Source organism: Emydura macquarii, unplaced genomic scaffold (assembly GCF_026122565.2).
Source record: "Emydura macquarii macquarii isolate MOO-44397 ecotype Brisbane River unplaced genomic scaffold, CSIRO-AGI_Emac_v2 contig_1119, whole genome shotgun sequence".
Lineage (NCBI taxonomy): Eukaryota > Metazoa > Chordata > Testudines > Chelidae > Emydura > Emydura macquarii.
In genome coordinates, this window is record NW_027131256.1 from 7,264,055 (window position 1) to 7,280,764 (window position 16,710).

The following is a 16,710-nucleotide window of genomic DNA, read 5'->3' on the forward strand; positions in this document are numbered from 1 at the left end:
TCTGTATTCTTGTTATCCATCATTTAACTGACTTCTGTTGATAGCCCCTTATTTGACAGGTGTCGAGATCTAAAAAAATCATTCTGGGATAAAAATGAAACTTACCATAAAAAGTCTCTCTCTCTTCCCCCGCCCTTTTTTAAAAACAAATTCCACCTTGTCCGTTGGTATAATAATCTGACTCTATAATAACTGATAAGTAAACAGTCAAGCAATTATCTCTGGTACATACTGTAATTCACATTTTAAAAATTGCCTAATACAGATTCCCCTTTTTAAAATAGAGTTATTTGGGTGTTTCAGGGGCATGCTGTACTTCTAAAAAATCTGCCATTTGAAAGAGACTATTTAACCTTTGTACATATTTGCTCCAAGCTAAATAACAGATGTTATTCTCAGATAAATACAACATGGTCTTTAACCTTCTATCAAGTAATGTTTTATTTTGTTTGAATGCCTTACCCCCTCACCCCATCCACCCTGAAAACAACCAAAGGAGAAATATGCATTGTGAATACATTTATTGTTGTTGTATAAATTAATAATTAAATGAAGTTAATATTTAAATAACTTGGCAATTATTAGCAAAAGCAGAAAGTTCAGAGTTTAAGAAGTTCTTTTCCTCCCTTTAAGAATTTAAAAATAAACAGTTAACAAATAAGCAGAATTCCTATGCATGGTGTATATCTTGGTTCTCTGCGCATTCCTGATTTGGAAAGTTCAGTGTGTTATGGGGCCAGATGCACACATCACTTGGACAAAACTATTAGAATGTGACCTGCTCAGATTTTGTTCTTTGTCATCATTTGTAACTACCATGATGTGAGGCTGGTAAAAGAGTGGTGGAAGAAGATGATTTTGAGGATCTATGTCAGTTGCCAGCTGGCCAAAACGCCTTATCTTGATGTTATTTGGGCAGTATAGAAAATTACCACTGACAAATTGGTAACTGAAATGGGAATTATTAGGAGGTCAATGTCTGAGAAAGTCACTGTGTTAGACTAGAACACCTTATGCACTTAGTGGCAAATTCTGGTCCCAAGATCAATGCCTGAGGTAATGACCTGTGTGCCAGGAAGACTGGGAAGGAAATTCTTTTCTACTATATATAGCTTTGCAGACTCATCAAGAGAAATGTAATTATTTTCAGGTCCCAGTACATCATGTTTGCTGGGGCTCTGGCCCCTTTATTTCTGGAGATATTTATAAAGCCATTTTGGGGGACTCCTGAGCTTGGGCCTCAGATACATTTCTCCTTCCTCTTTCTCTCATCAGCCCTGTAGGTTTGTATCCTGCACTTACCACCTTCGTAACTGAGTGCCTTCCAGTAGTGCATTAAGCGATGTGACTAACATCTGTCACATGTTGTTTGTTCTGTCATCATCTCTGCAGAGGGGGAAAGGTTGTGCAGTGGAGTGTCATGCTTTGGTAGGGTTATCTATTTATTTTTTTAAAATAGTTGTTACTCTATATTTATGTTAGACGGGGCAAGGTCAGACAAGTGTGCCATGCACTTAGAGCAGAAGGTGATGAGATTTGTGATGGTATTTAGTTCTTGGGGGAGTTAATCCCACAGTCTTGGACTGGTCCCAGGGATATTTCCGTCTCCTGCACAGATGAGCTTTACCTTTATTTTAGAAAGTTCCATTGTGCCAGAGGAGCGTAGTTAGACTCCTCCCCCCATTAGCCAGGGAGTAAAGATAGTTGATGTCTGCAACTACTGCCATAGCCTCTGATGCTTCTCCTTTGTGACATTAACAACACTATGAACCCTCGGAACTCCTGGCATCTGACTTTGACCATAAACAGAGAGACTTGATATAAGAGAGAATCACGTGAATCGGAGAGTGGTGTTTCTAGCAGTTGGTTCAACACTAATTGCTAGGGTTATGAAGAGTACATGAGCTTCAGGTTAATGCAGTACACGTCACTGCTGTGTTCTAAATCAGGACCTGACTGTTTTCTGCATATCCGTAACTGGTGCTTTTTGCCAGTCACTGAGTGAAGGTTTGCACTTACACTCAAAATTTGGCACTTCAGGAATCATCACTTGTTCATGTCTGGAGGGACAAATTGATCCCTTTTAGGACTGAGAAAGTGACTCACTGTAAGTGAAAGCGCCAGTATCCCATCACATGATTTCATCAGTAACCTGTGTTTTTTTAGGGAAATCTTTCTCATGACATGTGGCAAGAGCACTAAGATGTATTATATAATATTATATACTTAGAATGGAATCTGCTGGAGTGGCTCATTTTCTTGTTTTATCTGCTGGTATCTTTAATGCACATTGTCCTGTTTTAGAAAGATGAGAATGTCTTTTCAGTTTTGTGTTTATCAATCTTCTCTTTGGAGGGGCAGTTTGAAATGTTACTTTCACGATGAGTTCAGCACTCTCTAACCCTATTATGCAGTGTAATACTGTAATTTTCACCTCTTGCAAATCTATATGTGAGAGTCAACCATTTTGTGAACCATAGAGATACATGATCTTTCTGTTCCCACAGACAATGAACCAAACATTTCCCATTATTCTGAAAAGACATTTCAGCCACAGCCAGGCTTATTTTTACTAGTACTCTCAGAAATGTCCTTGGTTAGATAGTAAAATTTGAGAACAATGTCTGGTAGCAGACTTTTATAGTTTTTCTTTCAAAAATCTTCATTTTGCTATGAATTATTCTTTGCATTTATCATTTTATATTGGGGTTGCACCTCAAGGACTCAACTATATTGGGGCCCCTTTGTGCTAAGTGCTGTACAAACCTAGATTGCCTGTCTGAAAGACTATTTGAGGGCTGGAGATAAAGCTATTTTGCCACAGTCAGCATGAGAGATTTGTACATTGGGATCAGATGAAGCAGAATTGGATGTCTGATGGTTAACTGATACAAGTCAGGGCTCATGCTCTCGCTACTGATTGCTGTTGCGCTATTACCTTAGACACGTCTCTTAATGTCTCTGTGGTTGTTTCCCTATTTATAAAATGGGGATAGTACATGTCTGCTTCCATAGGCGTCTTGTGAGGCTTCATTCAAACCTGTAAGGTGCTTTCAGATCCTTGATGAAAGTCTCTATATAAATGTGAAATATTATCATATTTAGAAATGAAAACTGATTGGAACAGAGATTTATTACAGGATTTCCCATGAGGAGTGGTGTGGGGTAGCACTTAACTGAAGACGCTGTAGCACATATGTGAAGATGCTCCTGTGCCAACGGGAGAGCTTTTCCTGTTGGCGTAGTTAATCCACCTCCTGGAGAGACAGTAGTTATGTCAATGGGAGAAGCTTTCCCACCGACATGGTGCTGTCTACACGGGAGGTTAGGTTGGTATAACTACATCGCTCACGGATGTGGATTTTTCACACCCCCGAGCGACATAGGTCTGTAGTGGAAACCTAGTCCAAGTTCAAATTTCCACTCTGCCACAGACTTCCTGTGTGACCTTGGACAAGCAACATGTAATCTCTTTGCCTCCGTTTCCCATCTAAAAGTGTTACTGAAACTCCTTTTCTCTCATTATCTGTCTCTCCAGTCTATTTAGGCTGTAAGCTCTTGGGGGACTGTCTCTCACTATGTATTTGTGCAGTGCCTAGCACATTGGGGCTCTGAGTTCACTTGGGGCCTCTACATACTACTGCAATACAAATAACACTTACAATAATAATAATGTATATCCTAAAATAGGGTTTAGTACAACCTGATACAGTTCACAAACCATATCAGACTTTGGTTAGCCTAAGAGGATATAAAGCTGGTTAATCCGTTAAACTGTTTTAAATACAAATCGGTGAAAGTCATTCTATATATGGTTGCAGAAAAATATAAACATTTTGGAGCACAAATCATCTAGAATTAAAGCAACAGTTCAAAAAATCCAGTGGACCCCAAGTTAATGTTTTTGTGTCTATTTCCTAAGAAAACAGACTTCTTTATGTAAGCAAATATTTACATCAACATGTTGTTAATTAAAAATAACATGTTAGAACATTCACTAGAATGGGCTAAATTCACCCCTAGTACAAATCCATTGGCTTCAATAGTGTTATCCCATAAAGATGACTTTGAACCAATAAAATATCCATTGTATGGACTGAGTGCTGGCAAGAAATCATAACCCGAAAAAGTAAACCTCTTGTTGGGTTGTTTCTTTCGTGGCTTGAATCTATATTCACTTTTTGATATTGTTTCAACAAAATATGGGACATCATTGCCATGGAGAAATGTACTAGCTTGCAACATAATAAAAATAAGCAATATTTCACTATCTGGACACACATCATCCACGTCTTTGAACCGAATTATGGTGGTGTTAACCCAGTCATCCCAATGTCCTCAATACTAAAATGAATGTTAAAAATTTAAAATATCCTTGCTGACCTGATTGTCTGGGAATTGATGTTGATTAACATAATTTCTGTGTTTATATGGACATTAATTATTTTGATATTTTACATTGCGTTTGTGCTCCTTCTTGTTACTTGGTTTATGTGTACTGATTTTACCTTTTCATGATTATCAGAAATAAGTAAATTGTATTGTTACAAGGAATTATTAAAAGAAAGAGAAAGAAAGAGAAGCAACTCAAATCATGCCACCATTTATCTCTATGCTGGGTGCCACTGAATATTCAAAATTCACTGTGTCGGACTTACATTAACTATGCTATTCTCCTATACTTACCTTAAGCGAAACCCATTGCAGTGGCTTAGTCACTGCAGAGTGGCAACATTAAATTTTTAATGGTCCCTTCTGTATGTAACTGGGGAAAAAATACCTTTTCAAAAAGGTTTTGTAGATTTTTTTCCTAGAAGAAATGTTAAGAGAAATCCTTTATTGTAATTTTAGTATATGCCATTTAAGTGTTATGTGTGTGCAAGTGTTGGAATAATTTTGAAAAATTCAGTAAAGTACTTGGGGAAGAAAAAGAACATGAAATTGACTCTCTCTCTCTCTCTCTCTCTCTCTCTCTCTCTCTGCATGTCTCTCTCTCTCTTTTAATTAAAAAAAATGGTTTGCATGTCACTTGACAAACATCCACTGCAGTAACTGAGAAAAGCTTTGGGACTGAGATTTGTCAGAGACTGTAATAAACAGTTAGATTCCTTTTAAAAAATGGTACACAAATACCTCACCACGAAAAAAGACATTTCTGTTGCTGTGATCACCCAGTTTTGCAGAAAGACAAGTCTGCTGTCTGCTTCAGCCCTTTAGCGCAGCTGCCCACCTCATTGTAAAAGGATTTATAGGTCTATTGACAAGTTATAGCTTTAGAATGATAAGAATCTAAAGCCTCACGGCTGCTAGCAAAACATTCTCTCTGGATGGCATCAACTTTTTTAACTGGGATTCTTTGGGTTTCAGAATCAAGACAAGGCAACTCAACCCTGAATTTTACTGAGACTAGCTTTCCCTCACAGTGAATATTTACCTGCACCAAGAGAATCTCAGAAAAACAAGTCATTATAGATGAATGTGAGTGAGGCGCTTGCTAGAGATCAAGGGTTATCTGCCTTTTTTCCAGCTTCAGAAAAATGGTCACTTAGTGTACCCTGTTCACATCAAAAGTGGGTAGTAGAAGTTGCCATCTCTTCAACCCATAATGGGTCAGCCATTTCAGAGACAAAAGAGATTCTAATGCAGATATTTGGCCAAATCTGTTTCTGGTATAATTCCATAAATCAGAGGAACTACATCAGGGATGAATTTGTCCCACTGAATTCAGTCCTTAGTAAGACAGAGCTACAGAATGTCCTTGTTCCTGTGGACTTCAGAGTTGCTTGTCAGTTTGTACCTGACTTTTTTTTAAGTACAAGAAGAAGAGAAAATAATGTATTTTTCACATAACAAAGACAAAGTATTTTGTGGTCATTTTTGAACAGCTGTACACCCAAAATGGCTGGAGGTAGGTAGTTGAAATTTGGCATGGAAATAGTCCTTACTGAAGTACCTTTTGAATATTCTAGGGAAATTTGGGTTTGATTTGGCTGAGTTCTGACCCTTTTGAAATTACATGTGCCTCATGCACAGGACATTATTTACTGGGGTTTTTTGTTTGTTTTTTGTTTCAGCTAAGCTTCTTTGTTTACACTAAGGGAGGTTGCATTACACATGAGCATGTGGCTACCTTAAGTGCCTTGTGAAAGGTGCACTGAAAGCGCTTATGGGCTCAGTCAAGGGCTCCAATCCATTTCTGTCAGTCTGGTGAGATGCAAAGAAGTAAGGGGAAATCTGCTGTGTGCTGTGTTAGGTGCAGAGAATGAAGTTCCTTTGCATCTTAAGATCTCTGCAACTAGGAAATTCACAATTCCCCTTTTCCAGCTAAACAGCTTGTAAGGTTTGGAGGAGCCTGTTTGTGGTTGAAAGTATGTAAACAAAAAAAAAACCAAAAAAAAAAAGGTTACTGTTAAAGTTGCCTGTATAACCTTAAGTCTGCCAAATTGTGCTTACACAATATAACACAGTCCCTAGCTACATAATTACATCCCATTTCTCAAATATTTGCAATATATCCTAATCATTATTTTCGACAGTCTTTGGTATATGTATAGCAAATTGTATTACTGTGTGAGTATCAAACAGAATTTAATTTATATGAGAAGTATACTGTAAACCAGTGGCTCTCAATCTTTGCAGACTACTGTACCCCTTTCAGGAGTCTGATTTGTCTTGTGTACCTCCAAATTTCACCTCACTTAAAAACTACTTGCTTACAAAATCAGACATAAAAACACGAAAGTGTCACAGCACACAATTACTGAAAAATTGCTTACTCTCTCATTTTTACCATATAATTATAAAATAAATCAATTGGAATATAAATATTGTACTTACATTTCAGTGTATAGTATATAGAGCAGTATAAACAAGTCATTATTTATGTGAAATTTTAGTTTGTACTGACTTTGCTAGTGCTTTTTATGTAGCCTATTGTAAAGCTAGGCATATATCTAGATGAGTTGATGTACCCCCTGGAAGACCTCTGCGTATTCCCATGGGTATGGGTACCCCTGGTTGAGAAACACTGCAGTGAACTATTCTTACACAATATACTAAATATTAAACATACAGCATAAAGTGACCATACAATTTTGCTAGCATATGTAGGCCACCTAAAGTAGCATCTAAATTAGCTCTGTAATTATCTGGCTCCCTGAATTGCACCTAAGGAAGGCTGTGGCTGGAAAGAAAATGTGTAGTGCATGAGTACTGACAAAATTATTAAAATACAGGGAGAAAAGAAACTTCATTATATATATAACAAGTGTGAGTTATTATAAGTGTGGATCATTATAACAATTAAATAAATGGAAAAGAAAAAACAGATGACAAAATACCATGTGCGTCTAAGTTTGTAAAAATTTTAAGAAGTGGCATGTGATCGTGTCAGTAAAGATGTGCCTGTCATAAAGTTTATGCACAAAGAGAGAGTTAAGGTTTGAGGGCAAATTTTGGCATTACTTGTCTTTTGCATGATTTACTGTGCAACTTCAGTTTGTATGCATATGTGTTTAGTTGGACTAATTAAGGCAAGGAGAGGGTGTTATGCCATCTCTTCCATTGAAAGGGTAGCTGGGAAAGTCCTCCTGCCAGTCAGAAGCACATTTGTTCAGTTATAATGATTTAGCTCTTTAATATGACCTGGGCCCATTTGTAATGGCAAACAGATGTGTGATGGCATGGGGCTGCTAGAGAGGAGAAAAAATTACTTTGAGATTTGAACACATAAGAGCTCAAAGGGTGCGCACACTGTCCTCAACAATCAGTGCTCTGTCACATTTTCAGGAATGATGTTGTTACCCACCTCATTTTCCATATGCTCTCACAATGTATTCCATCAGATCAGGCAATGAGAGACTAGAAGACCTACCAAGTAGTCCTTCTGTGCTAAGCAGAATAATATATAGGAAGGAGGAAGAACTTCACGCCAGACTGCTGGAGTTCAGTCTTAGGAGATTACTTTTTCAGATCCTGAAGGATGTATGATGTTGACTTTTTTGCTTAAGGCACCAACAAGAAGTTTCTTGCATTAGCCTTAAGAACAAGAATGACTTAGCTGTAGAAGATGAAGATGAATCAAGGTAAAGTAGATACAATTCATTCACTTGTAATAGTCAAATCAGTAAGTATTATCATGTGGCAGAAAAGAGCCACTTTTTTCTGACATTGAACAAGAAACTTTACTAGAATAAAGAAAACAGAGTTGTCTTTAAAGCAGCTCTGTCTTTCTTTGATTCACTGTAGAACTTCTATCTGGAACCTTCACCAGCTCCCCCTCCTGCTGGGCTTCCTGCTGCAGACTTAAAGAAACAGTGTATATATCCTCACAGGAATCATGTTTTACTCAGAGTTATTAGGCAGGATCCAAGAATTGATTCACTTGCAAACTTTTGAATAGAAAATGACTTATATTCAGATGCTTTAAAACTCCATAGAAGTAGTACTTGGAGGGTGGCAGCACAAGGGTTAACAAGAGGCCTGTATTCCTTCTAAAAATGCTGTATAAAGGGACTGTTTTGTGTCCTTAAAGAAAGCACGTATTTCATGCTCTAAAAGTCTGAGGTTTGTAGTTGAAAAAGATTAAGTAAATAATTCAGGATGTGTTGTGTTTACCTGTTAATAATTAAGCAGGTTAGTCTGTGTACTTCTTATAGACATTGAGTTTTTATTTTATTTATTTATTTATTTTATTTGGTTCGTGTGGACTGATTTTTAAGTTAAAGAAGCTTCTGCCAAGACGGAGATAGAGAAAAGAGGATACACAGAGCCACACAATAAACCAGTGTGTGTGATGAAACATGCGAGCTGAAGAGAATGGGGAGGTGTTAGTTCTAACAAGAAACCCTGCTCTCTCTCTTCAATAACAGCAGCCCCCACTGCACATGGTGTTCTGAGAGAAATTGTCTTATGGTTCATAAAGATTTCAAGGAAGAAGCATCAACTTTGATTCAGGATATTCAGTGATAGTGACTAAGGATAAAGGAGGCTTTCTTTGTTATGAGGTGAAATTTTAATTAGGTTTTTATTAACGGGGGACTCTCTTTGAGTGGAGGCAGGTTTAGCACAAGGAAAGGAAATGACAGAGAAGAGTTAATTGTGTCCAATATTGGAGATGGGATAGAAGTTTGAGGTAACAGAAGTATTCTGTCTTTGTCCTTTCAAGTACATCTTGGTGAAAGGTACTAGGCTGACATCTCTAGGAGTCTAAAATCGTCTTTGTCAACACAACAGGCCAGTGGCAAGATATGCTTCCCTCACCAATATACTTTGTACTACCCGTTGAGGAGCCAGGCCTTGCAGTAGTAGATAGTTCCTTCCACGTGGTCCATTCAGTGCTTGGGATCTTTGCTGTCATTAATAATAATCAGGCCAAATAGTGCTAATTTGTTGTTAGAAGGTGAATACTTGACTACTGGAAAATAGACTGAGATCAGCATTCAAACAATTTTATGCACAGCATCTTATAACATTGAAACATTGTTGACATAGACTAGATTTGAAACTATAACCTAGAGGGAAAACTCCTTCTACAGCCTGCTACTAAACCCATGAGCCATTTGGTACCCTTCCTCTTTTTCTGGACAAAAGAAAGAGGTTTATTTTGTATGTTGTTTGTTTTCCCCGGCTGAGCAACTGTCCACCCCACCATTAATTCCTGATGTGTTCAAAGAAATTCAATCAATTGAATTTTTCAGATTGTTCACTTGGTTTTGGCACAGGAAGACATCACTAGGTATTTTTTGCTCACCTTTCCCAAAGCTAAGAGAAAGCACTGTGTCATGAGAAAAGCCATTTGGAGTAACTGGCCTTAAAAGACAAAGCAGCTGAATTGTGAGAGTGATCTTTGAAATGTATATTAAAAACCAAAGATTTAAAAAAATAGTTTATGTGAGATTTAACAGCCTGGTTTTGTTGACAGTTGTGGTCTTCATCTATTATCATAATCTGATTTATTTGCCTATCTGCACTGGTACTTTCCTCTAAATAAACATATATTGCAACTGGGGCCTCTTTCCAGGGCTTTCTTCCTACCTTGCTAATGTAACATAAAGACATTTCATGTCTCATTTTCCAGACTCTGTTTTTCCTTTTAATTAAATATTCAGTACATAAAGGTAATGGCTGGGTATTCTGGTAGGTATTCTCTGATTTTCTTCTGCCATCCTGGGGCCAGTGTTTTAACAGATTGGGTTGGGTTTTTTTTGTTTTTTGTCCTCTGCCTAGACAATTGACATAAGGCATTTCGAAGAAGAATATGGATGGATAGGCTTTTTCAATTGGAATTTAGACTGGCACAGGGAACTGAATGGCCTGTGTCTTGAGAAATTTTTTGTACGTTGAGAACAGACTTGTGATGCTGCTATTATTCCTTTAAGCTTGCTGTGTAAGCATACCAAACTTTCTCTCTTTCAGCTGAGCCAATTCCTATTCAGTAGTTACTCTTCTTGTATTCAGCAGTCTACTTGTTGAAATTCTCCAGACACTACCATTAAACATGGTAGATTAGCACTAGCCATTTGATATTATATTTTAAATTTTATTGTCAGAAAAGCTTAACTCCTGAAACGAATTAGATGGATCTCAGTCTGTTTCTCAGTGGAAAGTGTCCATACCACAAAAATCATCACCACAGTTAGTAATTGTTCTATAGTTTGTTGCCCCATAAAAGAGGCTGGATCAACCATTGAGACTTCACTAGTCTACAGTCTAACCACTGGATTCGGTCTCTCCAATTCAAAGTTGAGGCACAGTGGTGAGCCTATGTAAGGAAATAAGTTCTGCCACTATATGTACTATACCTGTTCTCAAGCTGGATGATTTTAACTCCAAAGCAGCATGAGTACTAAATTCACACAAACATCTTTTTTAAGAAGAAAGGGCTTAACTGTGATGCGTACTCCATTTTGTCAAAGTCCTGTTTTTACCTAATATTCATGCTGGATTGACTGACGCATGAGAAGAGCCGAGTGATTTACTTGCCGTCACACAGTGCATCATTGGTTGAAATCCCTTTGGCTCCTGTGTTCTTGCCATTAATCAATAGTGATTCCCCCTAAAACACTGAATAAAATAGTTTGGTTTTGCATGTGTGATGACTGTGTTTGCTAGGTGAAGAATTGTGCTGGAGTGATACAAATATGAGTGGAAATTGTATACTCTATTGAATACAATATCTTAAATGGAGAGAAGAATCCCCAGTTCTCATGTGCTAAGATTCTCTCCGATTTCAGTCATGCTGAAATCTCAGTAAACTCTAGGGCAAACATAAATAACACAGAAGTTCTTGAACTGAAAGATTAAGCTTACCCCAGTCTCTCTATAAGTCAGATTGCAGTTCACTGAATAAACTTTTTCTCAGTACTGTAAGTTAAGATAACAAGCATTTACCATTTATAGTTCATATTAATTATGCCACGCAGCTTATTTTGGTATTAGTACAAAAAGCAAGCAATGAAATAACAGCAAACATATAGTCCGTTACTGCTTATGGGTGAAACATTCAGTTTAACACAATATGTTACTGTTATCTATATGGACTATATCAATATGTAATTGCTTAGATGAATTGATGTCTGTTTTGTTATAGAACGTTGATGGTTTAGACATGTGCTTGGTTCCTGTGTGCCTTCTGTGTTTGCATCTATCTCACACCAATAAGTTAATATTTTTAGAAATCAGTGGCAGTTTATTGATTTGTAAATGCCCAGCAAATTACAAATTATCTGCCTATATGAGGATCACTAATGCCTTGCAACTTGATGTAGTAAGTCAAACATGAAACAGTATTGCAAAATCTACTGAAAATTAACTTTTGATTACTATAGGGACAACTGCCTGATCTCCTAAATTGCACTCACCCTTTTGCATCCCTATTTAACATTTTGTGGGTGCATCAGATACTGAGGTATCCAAATGGCAATTAATTGTGGATAAAAAAATCACAGAAGTTGGGGCTGGTACTGAAAATCTAGCCAATGGCTTGTGACTTTCAACTCTTCACAATTTAAGTAGGACTTTGTGTCTCACCATCTTAAATGCTCAGTGTTCATGACAAATATAAAGCTTTATTAATGTAAACTTAGATTGTCAATTAAAATAGCTATTACAAAAACTATATAGCAATAATGTTTAGCATTAATAAAACATAAGCATCGATGAGTTAAGATAATGAAAGTAAAGACTGTAATACTCTGTTTATGAGAAAATTCATACTGCACAGTCTAATACTAGCCTTAACTCTGATCCAAAACACAGAGCTATTCACAAACAAACACATCATTTTTGTAGTTTCAACTGCTGATGGAACAGGGAAGAAAAGTAGAGATCCAGATCTAGATCCAAACATTTACAAAGTTTGAGCAATTAGGATCCAGCCTGCTGCTTCAATTCCATGTATTATAGAAAGACGCTGAAAGTGAGAAATATCCATACTGTGATGCAACTTGTTCCTCCTCTTCCCTGTTCCCTTAAAAAACAAATAAATAAATAAAAGCTTTTGGGCACCCAGATTCAGTGTAGGTTTAAGTCATCTCTGATTTCAACACATACATCACCACAAAATCGAATATATGTTAGTTATCAGATTAATTAGACATCTCCCAAGCAACGCAATAGTGTGGCTTAAGTCAAACATATTTTAGGTGGTATATCTAATAGCATTTAAAGGTTAAAATTCTACCCTGACCATTCAATACCTTAATAAACACACTATGTTTGCTTTATTCACAGTCTCCATAAATCTGACATCTTACACCAGGTCATAGTTATTAAAAAAAAACCAAGAATTCAGCAACCATGTTACATGAAAAAAGAACATTAGATAAAAGGGTCAGAGTTAAGGTTGTAGTTGGAATGTCCAGTATGAATTTTCACGCATTTTGTGTGTGCAGTTGCATGGTTAATGTTGTTTATAAGCTGGCTATGAGTATAACTGTTTTATACTAGTTGTGAATCAGTTGAGCGTTCCTGTGCCCTCCTACCATGAAGAAAAGCTCCAGTGCGGTAATCAGGTTGTTAGTAAGGTGTATGCATTGGACTTGCCAGCCCTCCCCTCATTTTTTCAGTCCAAAAAGGATATGAGACTCTTCAGTGAATCTGCCTTATGCTAATGCTATAGCCCTATCATGCTGAAGGTTCTTTCCAGGGGCTGAATGAATTTTTGCTGATACAAAATGTTGGGAGGATTATTAACAAAAATGTAAGAAAAATAAAACTCCCAGGACTTGAATGTGACACCTTCAAAATGGTAGGGCTGCCATTGGGCTCATCTGAAGTGTGTCAGGTGTTTGGGCAATGGAGAATTACTATCTTGCTTGGAGCGATGAGTTCTGGCATTTCTGAAAATTGGGCCACTTTTATTTTGATTTAAGAATTTGGGAGGCGATTTTCAAAAGCACAGGGCAGTTAAGCACCTAACTCCTATTGCAAGTCAATGGGAGTTGAGTATCTAATTCTCATTTGTGCCTTGGAAAATCTACCCCTAGCTTGTGGCACTCAGCTTTGAAAATTTTGGCATTATTGATAAATAGTGCTAACAACTTTGCTGCTTTTTAGTTCTTTTTTAAAGAGCCTATTTAGATATCTTAATGTTTCAGAGCTAAAAGAAAGCCTTTTATAAATTATGTATATATATAAAGCATTAGACTCCAGTTCTTCGATTTTGAAAATGTGTGATGTTTTTAACTCCTGAACTATTAAAAGTATTTACTTGTAACTTTCCCCAAAAATGCTTCTGAAAGGCAAGAGTAAGTGGTATAATTTTGGTTAGGAAAAGCATTTGTTTTGTCCTTAATGTTATTAAAACCCCACTTTAACAGAAAAAAATGAAGGATTTGTAGACTTGGAATCTTTGTGAATGCCTCCATAATATGGTATTCACATGTAACTTTTTCCCTATGAACATGTGCGGTGTGATGTTTTGGTTACTAGTGTTTCTTGTTTACAAGTTCTTCACCTGCATACTGAGAGTGAATGTGTAGGACTTTGTTTTGTCTTATTCCAACAGATGGATATATGTTGATATATACACAGAAAGCCACCTACTTCTCCAACTGAACACTGAGTAATTTGAACATTATGAAAATTCAAGGTGTTGTCTGAGCAAATCCCTAAATATAAGCATTTCTTTTCTTTACAGCAGCATAAAAGAGAAGTGTTAGGAGCTGCTCTTAACCCTTTTGGCGTCGCCAGAGAAAAGGTAACGTTAAGCAACATTTCCGGGGTATTTAAGGGTACACATTGTATCTGCTTGAAAATGCTATTTACCTAGCACACCTAGGCTCAGGGTTTTAGAGAGCTCACAAGTGAGGACTTTGAAGAACAAGAAGGATGCTAGGGTGGGAGAAAGAGAATAAAAAAAATTACAAGAACTTTTCGAAAATCTCTGCAAATTTTGGCAGAAATTATGCAAGAACAGAATACAAATTGGAAACCACCATAAACAGTAATATATATAATTTACTCAATACAAGTTCATAAATGTTAGAAACTCAATGGGATTTTCAGAAGTATTTAAGATTGATCATGGTGCAATAATAATATATATGTATATATTTAAGTTTTATTAATTCAATGAGATAAATGCTGCTTCTCCTTTTTCAAGCAAGAATCTTTCAGTGAGAGTTTTGCCTAACTGAGGAGTGAATAAGGTCTAAATAACTAATTAAAATAGTCATTTTACTACAGTGTATAACAAAGCACTGGCAATATTAAAAATCGCTAATGTTCCTACTCATTAAAACATGCACTTAATAAACACAGTATAGTTTTGCATTTTCTAGCATTCATTTTGAAGTGCATTAGTAGAGGTGAAATATTTCCCAAAAATTTTCATTTGAATTTGTAAAGGAGTGACTTTGATCGTGTTCCTGTCCCTTTTAATGAATATGGTAAGCAAATTTACAGACAGGGTTGTCTGTGAAAACAGCATATTTTCAGCAAATATTAGAGAATATTCACTTTTGAATTATCATTCATAAGTATTTGCACTTGAAACAAGATGCTGAGAGCTACTCATCCTGTTAGAGAACAGAAACATATGATTTGTGTGTCCAGTCAAAACATCTTGTGTTTCAAATATAAGAGCTTTTTACGATCTGCTTGCAAATGACAGACTAGGAATTATTCACAGAGGTGATTGGGCAAATAAGTTTCAATAACAAATTTAAGAGAACTGCGCATAGATAATTCAGGAAATATTAAAAAGCATAATTGGTTAACTACATTGTTAGCTGTGACACTTTGGTTACCTTTCCCACTTTGGTTACCTGAAGAAGAGCTCTGTGAAGCTTGAAAGCTTGTTGTTTCCACCAACAGAAGTAGGTCCAGTAAAACATATTACCTCACTCACCTTATCTCTCTTAAATTGTTATAAGTCACTTGCCCAGCTGTAATTAGCATTAGCAGTATATATTTCCACTGTTTTAGAAGTAAGGGCCAGACTGTGGCCTGGTGTTGCTTTGTTGCACAGGGTCATAAATAGGGGGAAAACACACTGCCCCCCTTCTACTCCTATACATCTCCGCTGCAGATGGGGAAACAGAGAGGGAGAGCAGGAGCTGTGTGCTTGGTGTGTTTTGTCACCCCCTCCCCAATGCAGGTGAGTGGGGAGAAGAGAGTGGGAAATGTGGCGACCCTTGGTTTCTTCTCCACCCATGTTGACTGGCAGGGAAAAAGCTGATAACCTGTTAAATGGCTGAAGCAGGTTACTTTCCCCAGGGAGCAAGCAGGAAATTTTGACTTTTTAAGACGGTTCCTTTACTGAGCTCCCCGTGGGGTGGTTGCATCTCCTCCTCATCACTTATGCAAGACTGAGTCTAAAGACTCATTCTAGCCCTATGCATTTAATTATTGCCAACAAAATTTGTTGCAAAAATAGGCCCTGATCCTGCAAAGTCTTACGTATGTGCTTCTCTTTAGGCATGGTGAGTTGTCCTGTTGAAGTCAATAAGGCTCATCACAGTGCCTAAAGTTAAGCAAGCATGTAAGTGTTTGTAGGATTGGAGATGTAGTTTTTAATTTCTTTTTTGCTGAAGGTGTGGGAAAATATTTGTTAAAATGTATTAGATTTGTGGGATCTTCCCCAGTCATCTGGAGTTTGAGAGAAGCTGAGCGGAAGCAAAATTTGCATTTCTATTTATCAGTAAAAGTCCACAGTTTTGGTGGTCCTTAACTGTAAGGCATGAAGAAGAATGGACTGTTATCATTTTTCTTTTTAAAAGCACGGTTAAACCTTCCAGGTAGAAAAGGATGGGTCGTATAATTTATTACAGAGAAGAAAATGCAGATTACATTGTGGGGGGAAGGGAGACAGGAGACCCAATAGATGTGCGTAGTTTGGGGTGTGTATATGAGTGTGGTATGGAGTGTGGGAACTCTTGCTTATAATATCTTCACACTTGGACACACCTCAGACATTTTATTTAGAGATAAGAGATGCAGATTGTTCAGGAGCCAGCAGCAGTTCTTTCACCTGAATGTCAAAACTGACAAGATTTTTAAATCAAACCTCAGCAACAAATTGTATTTTAAAGCAAGCAGCCCAAAGATCTGGGCACCCGAGGCCAACATAGTGTAGAATTGTTTTCCGACCTTTTTAATTCTGTCCCCTTTTACCCCTCAAATTACGAGGAGCAGGGTTGCCATCCCGCCTGTAACTAGTGGGTGTAGCTATGGGCAACAGTGCAGATGAGCTATAAATCTATAGGG

At 37.2% G+C, this 16,710-nt stretch overlaps 1 protein-coding gene across 4 annotated transcripts in view; it reads left to right on the top strand.

The window, feature by feature from the left end:
• ZBTB20 (zinc finger and BTB domain containing 20) overlaps positions 1 to 16,710 on the top strand; it is a 577,566-nt gene that overhangs the window by 62,458 nt on the left and 498,398 nt on the right. For all 4 annotated transcript variants that reach the window (XR_010919343.1, XR_010919344.1, XM_067546058.1 and 1 more), the window contains exon 2: positions 14,141 to 14,200. The gene's annotated coding sequence lies outside the window, so the exon portion shown is untranslated. The remainder of the gene's footprint in view (positions 1 to 14,140; positions 14,201 to 16,710) is intronic.